Source organism: Nannobrachium achirus (assembly GCF_963921795.1).
Source record: "Nannobrachium achirus genome assembly, chromosome: 2".
Classification (NCBI taxonomy): Eukaryota; Metazoa; Chordata; class Actinopteri; order Myctophiformes; family Myctophidae; genus Nannobrachium; species Nannobrachium achirus.
This window is the reverse complement of record NC_137811.1, coordinates 21,912,837-21,924,978: the sequence shown is the minus strand read 5'-3', so window position 1 is coordinate 21,924,978 and position 12,142 is coordinate 21,912,837. Positions and strand designations below refer to the sequence as shown.

General features: G+C 40.5%; 1 long non-coding RNA gene across 1 annotated transcript; it reads right to left on the bottom strand.

Annotated features, from left to right (window-relative positions):
• Positions 1–3,623: 3,623 nt before the first annotated feature.
• On the bottom strand, positions 3,624–5,382 carry LOC308304383. Its single transcript, XR_013963059.1, has 3 exons — positions 5,274–5,382; positions 4,573–4,764; positions 3,624–4,447 (listed from the first exon to the last, which is right to left on the bottom strand). It is a non-coding gene; the product is annotated as an uncharacterized lncRNA (long non-coding RNA).
• Between the last annotated feature and the right edge of the window lie 6,760 nt (positions 5,383–12,142).

Sequence of the window (12,142 nt, the reverse complement as noted above, 5' to 3'; positions counted from 1 at the left end):
GTATACGGATGTGGAGGTAACCACAGGACGGTAACACAACCGTGTGCTTGGAAGATCACCAAAACAATCTCTCGCACCTGACAGCAAAATCTGGACAGGATGGCTCTGACAGGTCTCCCCTCTTATTCACCTTTTCATACTAAGTTCAGTTCCTCACCGGTGGTGGAGAAAGTACTATAAATTTTCCTTCATCACTTTTCAACCTATCTTCATATAATTGGTCTTCACCAATGTGCATGATAAAATAGCTACTAAAACAATCTACTCGGTCTGTGTCTCATAGGAGGGCTGTGGGCAGTTCAGAAACCCGTCTACCAGTGATGGGATCATCGATGGGAATCCAAGCTGATAGAAACTGCAGGCTTTCTATTACTGATAGTGGCGGCGGCAGCGGCAGCGAAAACGGCAGCGGCGGCAGGGGCTTTTGCTTATTGTGGCTTGCTTACAGGCCCGGTTCTGACTTGTTCCGCCAGTGACCCTGGGCCTACGAACAAACTTTTAGATGTTTGTGCCAAGATGTACTGTAGGCCAGATATAGGCAAGATGCAGGCCACGCTTCAAATCCCGGAAATTTTGGGGGGGACCGGAGACATTTTAGGGACTGGACAAAGCCAGATGTTGGAGTTCACGTTTTGGACCAAAGAGCTCCTTCCAGGAGCACCGCTCCTAATATTAGTCCATGGGCCATACAAGATGTCGCTCTCCGAAAGGTGGCAAAGGTTACCATGCATTTTTGAAAAGCTCTATATCTGTAGATTATGTAAGGGATAATGAATGGCTCTGGTGCTGACTCAACAGCACCTCTCTGGTCACCCAGGGGTACTCAGGCTACATACACCTCAGGCTACATACAGACACACATACATACATACAGTACATACACGGCTACACACACGGCCACGCTATGGAGACGGTGTGACCACCGCTCAAAAAAAGCTAAAGATGTGAGGGGTCTAACTAGGGGGTTTTCATGATTCTGAATCCATTGCAAGCATTTGTTTTGCGCGAAAAACATTCCTTGGGCTAAAACGGCCCCCAAAGTCACTAAACCATAGTCTTGTTCGGCCGTTTTTAGCCCAAGGATTCAGAATCATGAAAAACCCTATAGTTTGACACCTCATATGCTACTCAAAGCAGATTCATTTTTAGCTTTTTTCCTGTAATGTAAAGTTAATGGGACACCAACTCTAACGGCTGATAACACAAATTTAGCTGGGTCTCAGAAAGGGTTATCATACCAAAATATAATCTACAGATATAGAGCTTTTCAAAAATGCATGGTAACCTTTGCTACCTTTTGGAGAGCGACATCTTGTATGACCCATGGACTATATAGGGTGGCTTCTGAATGCTCACAAAATGACAAACTGGGTCAATAACACGCTGGAATGTATTTGCCATTGAAAAGATTAAGCAGTATTTGTTACAAATGCTGATAGTTCAATATGGTATAAAATTAATTAGGCTACTGAATAATAAACCCAATACAAAGTCTATAAAAACTGTAGTACATTGGTGCTTTCTTCAATCACATGTTGATTGGGTTATGGTTTATATGCATATAATTACATCCAAGCCTTCAGAATAATTTGCCCTCTATCAGTATACATTTTGTTCATTCATCTACATATCAAACTTTACTCTTTTTTGTTTTTGATAAGCTCCCCTTACTGTAATTATTATTTTAGTGATAACAAAGACATTGTTAATGTTTCTCTTCCCCACAGTATTCATTGTGCACAATTTATTTTGGAAAGTGACTCGAATTAAAAGAGACATTTTGACAACTGGAACACTTTATTGTATTTGCCCACCACCAGCGTTAACAGTACATAACCCCTTTGGTCAGTTCACACAGTCTCACACATGTGTTTAAATGCTCTGTGACGCACTTCCCTTGTACTTTATGTTTACCTCTAGCATACAGCTAAAAATAAGTCACTTCTGGGGAGCCATGGCACCGTCTGTACATTCCCTTTTGTCAGCTTGTCACAAAGAGTGCATTTAGAGGTGACTGACTACAATGAACTGAGTACAAAGAACCCCAATGGAAACTAGAAAAGCAAGTTCCTGCAGAAAAGCTGAAAACACGCACAAAGTATATTATGTACAGAAGAAAATGTACACATCGCTCCTCAGACGGACTTTCGATTCAGCCAAATTAAGCACAAGCAGTAATATAAATGACATAATTCATTTCCCAGAGGAATCCACTGGGAAACTGTTTGTTTTGTAAAGAGAAAAGTGCAAGCAATAACAACTGCGTAAAGCTAAACAACTTGAAGTTTGAATGGAAAGTATAGGATGCCGACCAGTGTGCAACAAGCCATAGTGTGTGCTTTGGTTTACATCCTCCTACTGTAGGCTACTTTTATTTTTATTTTTTTAACTGACCAACTTTAAAAACCTTTATTGGAGATTTTGTGGATTTGTGGTAGAGAAACCTGCTATTGGCTACCAGATTTGTTTTGGTATACAATATTCATTTTGGGGTGGGTGTGCTGTAATGCCAGATATAAAAAATAAAAATAAAGGTTTATGACCATGACATGCGTACACTTTCTACCTACTGTACTATCAATAAAGGAAGAAAAAAAAATATATATCTTTAAAAAGAAGGGGAAAAATATAATAGTTTAGCTGAATAGAATGTAATAGTTGAGTAATTTACAGGTCATTAAAGGCGCAAAGGCCAAACCATATAAACAGGCTGTGACCTCACAGATCCATACAAGTTGTGTTTAACATACTGGTCATAGATCATCTGACCTGCATTTTCTTTCCTGTGCGTTTAGGGGAGTGGAAATGTTTGATTTCACCTAGGACAGGGGTCGGCAACCCAAAATGTTGAAAGCGCCATATTGGACCAAAAAAACTAAAAACGAATCTGTCTGGAGCCGTAAAAAAATAAAAGCCTTACATAAGCCTTATAATGAAGGCAACACATGCTGTGTCTATATTAGCTATAGCCTACTATCAAAATGAGAGAGAATGTTGAAATGTAATATTTATTCTACAGATTTTTACAGCATTGGAAAACTTTAAGAATGTTTGTGTCATGTTTGTCCTCCTACAGACACCATATTAAAACAAAAACTTTTTTTTCAGCCATCATTTTCCATTTACATACATTTAAAAAAAAGCTCCAGGGAGCCACTAGGGCGGCGCTAAAGAGCCGCATGCAGCTCTAGAGCCGCGGGTTGCTGACCCCCGACCTAGGAGAACAAGCCAGAAATGCAGCTCTGAAGACACAAGTGGACGTTTATGGGCTACTAGGGCTAGCCACAGGTTACGGCAGCTGGTTTGCAGTTTGGTCAGTATTATTATTATTATTCTTTTTTTCGTCTTTTCTTTGGAGGGAGGAAGGGAAAATGCGGAAGTAAAATATTCACACAAATCATTACCTTCTGTTTTGCAATATAACAGTTGTAAACATGCAGTACAAGCAAATAAATGAGTCAACATTAATTATAAAATAGATACTGAAGTGCAAATCACTCACATACAGTATTTGGTAGAGGTAAAGTGAATGAGAAACAGACTGTAGATACTGTATGCACATCAACTCAGGTGATCAGGAGCAGACAGGCGTCATCGCCAAGCTGGCTTGTGGTGGACATTTTTGTAAAAATTATAATTTTTTTGCCAAGGACAAAATGAGCGGATAATAATATTACTACAAAGAGCTAGCCCTGAATGACCATAACATGTCTGTAACTCTGATAGTGTACAAATGGAATTAAGGTGACACAATAACACAAAAACATCAGTTAAATTAAGCAATATCAGGCATCTCAGCTTATTGTATAGCTTTTCCTTGTAAGCAAAACATTATGAATATAAATGACTTTCCACAGAAAAACATATAGATGACCAACAAATAGACAAAAATACTGATATTTTATCCAAATGGAAGAACGGTAGGCTACTCTAGCCTGAAATTGTTGACTTTTAATATTACTCAACCTCGTTCTAGTCCTCACCAAACCTGGGTTAAAACCAACGGTTTCCTTACTAATAAAAGCAAACACATAGGCTACTGTAGCACAGCACTTCAGACCTCTTGCACTATTTAAATCCTACTTCTCACAAATCCAGTTCAGCCCCCAATTGCAAGGTGCGTCATTCCAGGTCCCACGCAAGAGCTCCACACAGTCTTCCTTCCCGTTCTCATCATTAGGCTCTCCTTTCATCCAGAACCCTTCTCCCTGCAGGACTGTCCCATCCACCCACTGCCATGTCCCCTCTGATGCTTGGTCAGACAGGCCGATCCAAGCCCTGACTTTCTGACTCTTTACAAGAAAATCATGTTCCTCTCTGCTGTTTATGCTCACCAGGTCAGCTCCATTACTCTGACAGTGCTGTCTACTCTCCGACCAAGTTTTCAATGGTGTAATGTTAGTAATTAAGTAGCTATTGCCGTTAAAGCTCTTCCAGCCAACGGTCCCTGCCGATTAGAATTGAGTTAAAAGTTAGAGAGAAGGAAAGACATTTGGATTGTGTTTTTATGCTGTAGAAGACAGACACTATGGGATGGTGATAGCTTTATGTCTGCATAAAGTATTCTCTTACCTGTGGCTTTAACATAGTCAACCTCCTTCTGCAACAGGTCTTTATCTGCAGTCAGGGTTTTGTACATGGTGTTGAACTGTTCTGTCAGGTTGGCATAGCTGGTCTGTAGCTGGATAATGTCTTCAGTAAGGTTTCTGTTTTGGGTTCTCACACGCTGCATCTCAGAATCATGAAGAGCTGTAAGTCTGTTGTCTGCAAAGGGGAAATACATAGGCTGGTGTGGTTCCCAAACTTTTCAGGTCGAGACCCAAAAGAGAGATTAGATGGTTGCCCGTGACCCAAACTGGTGAAAATAGCAGATCTACACATCTGCACAACACGTTGCTTCACACCACGTTATGAGCTTGCAGATCTAGTATTTTCACTACTTAAATAAAAAACGACTTTAGGGAATTTCTTTGATAGTTTTATTTATTTGTACTTTATTTGTGAAATTATTTTAGAAAAATGTTTGAATTTCTCTTCAACTCATGAAAAATAGACAGTTTTTTGTGGATTTCTTTTTTTAAATCGATTGAGGAAACACAAAATAAAGGTTTATTTAGTTGAGACCCATTCAAATGTATCCGTGAACCAAAGACGGGTCTTGAGTCGACAGGCTATAAGAAAATGTGGTGCAAATGTGGTGCAATGTCAGCGTTTATTGACTCTATAGAAGTAACTATAGCCTACGTTTTTGGTTTGTCATGCACAATACTCACAGTTCACTTGCAGACCTATGATCCCAGCCAGTAGGAGAAAGCTCAGCACTCCCAGACTCACTGCTACAACTCTGGACCTCTGAGTACCACCTGAATGACACAATGACGCATTATCAAACCAATGAGAGTATCGGCAGCCATTCCATTTAAAGATCAGCCAAGATGCAGTGCTATTGTGAGTGCGTTAAGCGAAGAGACCAAAATAAAAAAGAAACATCATATTGAAAGGAGAAATGTCCAAGTACATGCATGTGTAGTGGGACGCGGAAGCAGGGATTGAACCCTGGACTCCCACTCGCCAGTCCAACAAACAACCAGTTGTGCTAATAGGGCTGATTAGCAGGGCTGTTGTCACTGGTTCATCGCTGGTACTAACTGTGGGGGCTACACATGGCATGGCCATAATCATTATGGTCACAATGCTGCTTGCATACACATACTGTAAGTATCAGTACCCACATGTTACTGACCATAGAGATTTTTGTGATCTGTTCTCCCTGATCTGTCCGTAACAATAATCACCGGGATATCCATGCCCATATATGGAGATCCCTTTGTCATCAATAATAAGCCCATATCTGTGAATATCCATTAATCCCATAATTGGCAATGCCCATATATGGACGCTCCATATATGGCCAGGACAGAATTCCTTTGCAAATCAAGACTGCTGAGTGCTGACTATCACCACCTAGATCTCTGACACTGACCTAATCAAACCCTGGATAGCCATACATGGAGACAACTGGATCACCTAGATCTCCATAATATGAAGCTGGTTAATAACTCTACATCTGACCTCACAGACTCCATATATGGATATAGCTGAGTAGCTGACCTGTTCTGACATCACAGTGATGACTTGACCAGCTCAGCAGAAGGGTATACATGCCAAAGCGCCCATGTGCACGCATCACGTTATTATTATTGTTATGCCATGGGTATGGGCTATGTCTGCATGCATGGCTTTGATGCAGTCTGAACTATAATTGTTTGTTTACTGACACCTGGTGGTGGTGATCCACAACTGCAGGTAATTTGGAGCAATGCATGCAGTTTATTAGTCTGGTTGCCCCTAGTAGGTACAGTAAATGCAACAAAATATCACATGTGACAGATGGACAGAACTATCCTTAACAAGACTTTGTACACATCAAATTCATGATTCTAAAGGATACAAATTCGTTTGTCACAACTTTGTCAAACTCACGCTGAGTGTGTCTTCTTGCTGTGTTGTCCCTCCTGTCCTCCTGTGGTCGTCGAGAGACGTCACTGCTTCTGACGTCCTCCAGGCTCTCATAGATGTTGTCAGTGTCACCGCTCTGTCCTCTTTCTGCATCTCTCTGTCTTCTTTTGCTATAGATCACTGTCTGTGCTGAGTCTGGCACTGCATAAAGACCTGTAGACATACAGTATTACAAGGATGAGAGGCTCGAAAAGCAACTATTGACTACAATACCGACCGTATTCCTCTCCTGGCTTGATTAGCAATACAAAATACATTACATGATAACTTAGATTCTGTAACTATGAATATACTACCAAATGTGCGCATGCACAGACGCACAAATACATGCACAGTCATGAACAAAAACAACTACCTGTGGCACAGCGGCCTTTGATGCCCCCCCTAGTGACTGGTTTCCTTGGGGTTTTGCCCAGCACACCCACTATCCCTGAAAATAGGAAGAAAGGAAGAATCAGAAATACAGAAGGGACTGGAAGCATGACATGGCCCTAACAACATAATCATTACAACAAATAACCATCATAGAGTGAGATGGGAGCTGGGAGGGTGCAACTGACACACACACCCCTTGAGGCCCATAGGGCAGGAGTCTATCGCCTGAGGCACCCCCTGGACATGACGCTGATATATCACAGGGACTTATCCCACAATCCACCCCTTGATGCTGAGGGCCAAGCAGGGAGGCAGGGAGCAGAGACCATTTTTATAGTCATTGGTATGTGACCCAGCCAGGAATCGAACCCCGGCCTCCTAGTCTCAGGGTGGAAACTCTAACCGCAAGGCCACTGGGCTGGTTTCCTATCCCTGTGGCTACACCATAAGCACTGGTCCACGAGTCCACCTAATCGGTCTTCCTCAGCTGAAGAAGACTAATTCCGTTGCACACGTCCTCGTCATAGAGGATATTTCAAGATACATTTTCTTTGTCTGAGGGCTTTGACACTTGAAACATCACATTCAGTGGTAATACAATAAATATTCATGGGTGCGTTATCCAGTGTGCTTTTATGTTTTCTCTCGTTTTGAGTTTATGACCCAACATTATAACTGAACGTGTCTTTATGTCTTACAACTTTGTGATGTTGGGTGTTATTGTGTACCTTGATCTGGGGCAGCCTCCTGTGAGCTGGAGCCTTGGGCTCTGAGACGCTCTGCTCTTTCATTGACGTACGCAGCACTCTCCTCTCCTTTCTCCTCCTGCCTCTCCTCTCTGGTTCCTCCAAAGTACATCATTGTCTTTGATAAGAAAGACACAAAACAGAATAATGTAGATAATATGAATAGAGTCATTACAATATAATATACTACAGACGTGCTGTTTCAAGTCTTCAGGCTTTACTGCTCTTTTTCTGAAATGTTCCCACAGGTTTCTCCCCATTTTGCCTTTTATATTTTTATGGAGAATGGAGCATATCTTTTGCAGAAACCCGCAAGCCGCAAGTGGCAGGAAACCACTCCATTCCCATTGAAAAGCAGAATCCACCTTCATCCACCTTCATACTGTAGGTAGATTTATATAAGTCATATAAGTCAGAGAATGTCATAAAAAAATCAACAACAAAAAAAAGGAAACAAAAAAAAAGAAAAACAAAAAAAAAGAAAAAGCTGATCTACAAGCACAATGATCTGCCAAGGGTTAGTTTTGAAATGGCACATCTGTACATTCATAAATATGTAAAAGAAATATATCTTACTCTTCCCCAATATCAGCATTGTCCTACATTGGTCTTCGGCCTTGCATTACAGACAGAGCTGGTGTCTGTTCTCGTCTGTCGAACCAACCCAAGCATGTAGGCTATGCTTGGACAACTTGTGAACATACGTGTGTGTATGCACGTACACACAACCAATAGAAACCTGAGGTGTATTATCCGCAAATTGCAACACAATATTTATTTTTAATCTGTTGAATCTAGGGTTGCAAGACCTCCCATAGGCAGCCAATGCATCAGAACAGTTTTTTGATATCTGATTGTATTAAACGACAAACTCACCAATATTGGGACTGTATGGAAAGCTTTAAGTATCCTCTTTCTGCAAAGTGTTTGTTTCATAAAAGTCCACAGTAGGTTATGTTATGAGTTACTTTCTGTCAATAAATCCGAGCAGACATTTTCTTTTTCTAAGTGTTGGAAGCACTCGTCTTCAGTAACACAACGTCCCGCTGTCTCCAGCATTATGTGCAATTTATAACCAGGTGGTACACACGACCATTTCCCACAAGCGCTTCCAAATGTACAAAACAACACTTAAAAAAATAATCACCTGAACTGAATTTCTTGACAGAAAGTAGCTCATAAACATGACCTAAAGTGGATTGTTATGAAACAAACACTTTGCAGATAGAAAGAGGATACTTCAAGCTTTCCATAGAGCCCCAATATTGTTGAGTTTCATTTCGTTTAATGCAATCAGATAGCAAAGAATAAATAAATAAATGCTTTGGTTGCCTATGGGAGGTATTGCAACACTAGATTCAACAGATTAAAAAAAATGTGTTGCAATTTGCAGCTAAAGTGTAAACAGCGTTATATTTCTGTCATCTGTGGCAAAGTTCTAGGCTGGGAAAGTTCTCTGCAGCTCCCTCAACCACTGCTGTAAACAGTAACACTTTATCGATCGATGGGCAATACAATTATTGATTATTATATGATTTTGAGTACTTGACTTGATAGTCATTATACTGTGGTATTGTGGATTATAATAAATAGCAATGTATGCTTTATTGAAACTAATGATACATCTGAAAATCAGTTTGTGGTCAATAATGCCTCCTCTACACTTCTCAACACAGGAAACAGAGTGTGTTTCAACCAACCACAGCTCCCCTCTTCCTGTCTCCTATCATGTTCACTGCAGTAAAACTGTGCTGTTTCTTTCATTAAATATATTTAACAATGTTTTGATAATCCTTATATTGTAATAGTAATCATACTGTACATAACTTGTGTCCAAGCTTCATTTCCCCCCCTTTTTTATGTAAATCCTTTGGGACCTCTATAGTCCCTGAACTTTGAGAATACATTTTAGAATAGACTGGACCCATGCAAGCTCATGAGAATATATTTAACATCCTTTAAATAATTACAGCGTATACTACTGGTTACTTACTTAAAATGACATCTCCATTACAAACAGGTTACGACACAATATGTTCTTAACGTATGACAGTAAATTGATGGTGCAAAAGTCCTTAAACAAAAGGAGTAGCATTGTCTATATCAGGGTTTCCCAAAGTGGGTGCCGTGATGCCAGTCCAGGGGTGCCGCAGAATAATTTGATACTATTATTTGGAATTCATCAATATCACTTCAGTAGGTATAACCATTTCTTAAGCACTCTATGCTTAGACAGACCTGTCACGTTGTGAGCTTGTAGATCGGCTATAACCCTAACCCCCCCAGAATAGGGTTCAAGTTCTAATGGAAATGGATTTCTCCATGACATAGCCAACCGTATCTCAGGTGGAAAGATGTGCATGTTTACGTAGAGTAATCTCATATAAGATTCTAAAAAATTAACAGTGTAATTCAGGGGTGCCGTGGATGGAAAGGTTATTTACAGGGATGCCCTAAGTCAAAAAGAATGTAAAATCCCTGGTCTTGACCATAACAGTTGGTGGTCTTTAATGTCATCATTACCTGTACAGCCCTGGAAGTAAATTATATAGAATGGACATTCCTGTCATAGTAGTGCTGTGTTTCTGTGTTTAAGACTGAAGTAGAAAGAAACGCACTGAGGAGCATGTCTACATTATAAATATCTTGCCCTACATGTGATTCCAATTTGGATGCGATCATGATACAGATATTTTATTAAGAAATAGCCCCTTCCCACTAATTCTGAAAGCCAATTACATGTAAAGAGGGCCGGTGGAATGCAAAACCCTGTTTTACAAAGATAGTAAGTAGCCTACAGCTCATCCAAACATCTTCCAATTCAATTCAAAGGAGCTTTATTGGCATGATAAAACATACATTTACATTTACATTGCCAAAGCAAGTTTCAAAATGAGTATGAGCGGCTGGACAAGACACATGCACACGCACGCACACACACACACACACACACACACACACACACACACACACACACACACACACACACACACACACACACACACACACACACACACACACACACATTGAACACACAGTGGCACGGCACATTTAACAAGATTTTAAAACACCATAGACCATAGCATAACCGTTGTGCATGCAGTACGTGCTTGTCAGACTAGGCTTGAGTATAAATTCTATTGAGACCACCATGAACTCAAAATAAGAGTAAATAAAGCTACAATAATCTGAAGTGGGGATTACTGTTTGCAGGGCTGGATTTTACATTTCAGGTTCACTCATAACACCTTCCTGCCAGAGTGTCAGTGAGAAAACTGCTGAAGTTACATAAACCACATCCTGATAAAAAAGATACAGATTAGAGTTGATGTGTCAAAAACGATATAAAAAGCACTTGGAGGGGAGGTTCAAAATAATTACAAAAGATAATTAAATAATAACACATTTTGGCCTCATGGTGGCGATATAGTAGCCACCTTTACGTTTTGGCTTTTAACTCTTGAACCATAGGTCGTAAAATCAATCACGCCCATTTGTGTCAGGATAGATTTTACGCCATTTATAATTTTCTTCAAAACACACTTTTTTACTCCTCCTACATATTTTGTCTGGTTCTGGCTGGCCCCCTGTAGTAATTAACTAACATTAATTGACAAAGGAACAGATCTATAAGCTAACTACACGTCACGCTGCAGAGCTTTGTGAGTTTGTAGATCTGTTATGTTTGTCCCATATTGAGAAGCAACCAGTTGGGCGCTATTGCATACATTAGTCTGCAATGTTATACATGTTTTAGAAAATATTTTTAACAAAACCAATAGCCAAAAACTATGCATAGCTAAATATTTTCCATTACTTTCAAGGACCTTTGATCAATTCCAAAACTTCCAGGACCTTGGATCAATTCCCAAACTTTTCCAGTACTGGAAATATATTTTTCTAATTTCAAAACTTTTCCAGGATTTCTTTCCAGGGACTTATTCGTGGGAACCCTGAATAAGGATTGTACTTCTCACAAATCCACCTATTCCTCCATTTGCAAGGCGCGGCAGACCATCTGTATGTGAGTTCTGCACAGGTTCCGTTATTAAAATTATGCTCTTTTGTCCCTCTTCTGAACCCTGTCCAGTTTCCCCGCAGGACTGTCCCATCCACCCATCGCCATGTCCCCCCCCACCCCCCCAAATTTGTCAGACCGATCCAAGAACCGTACCAATGATCATTTTTTACGAGAAAATCCTGTTCCTCTTTGCTGTTTATGATCACCAGGTCAGCTCCATTACGCCGACAGTGCATTCTACTCTCCGACCAAGTTTTCCCGTAACTGCTGTTAGTAAATAAGTAGCTACTGCCTTCAAAGCTCTTCCAGACAGGTGGACGAGGTGGTTCCTCCTCCTTCTCCTCCCATCCCTCCTCCGGGTCAGGGATTCCTGACGATTAGAAATGAGTTTAAAGTTAGCGAGAATGACATACATTAGGATTATTTATGTTGTAGAAGACAGGCAGTGTGGAATTGTGGTAGCTGTATGTCTGTACAAAGT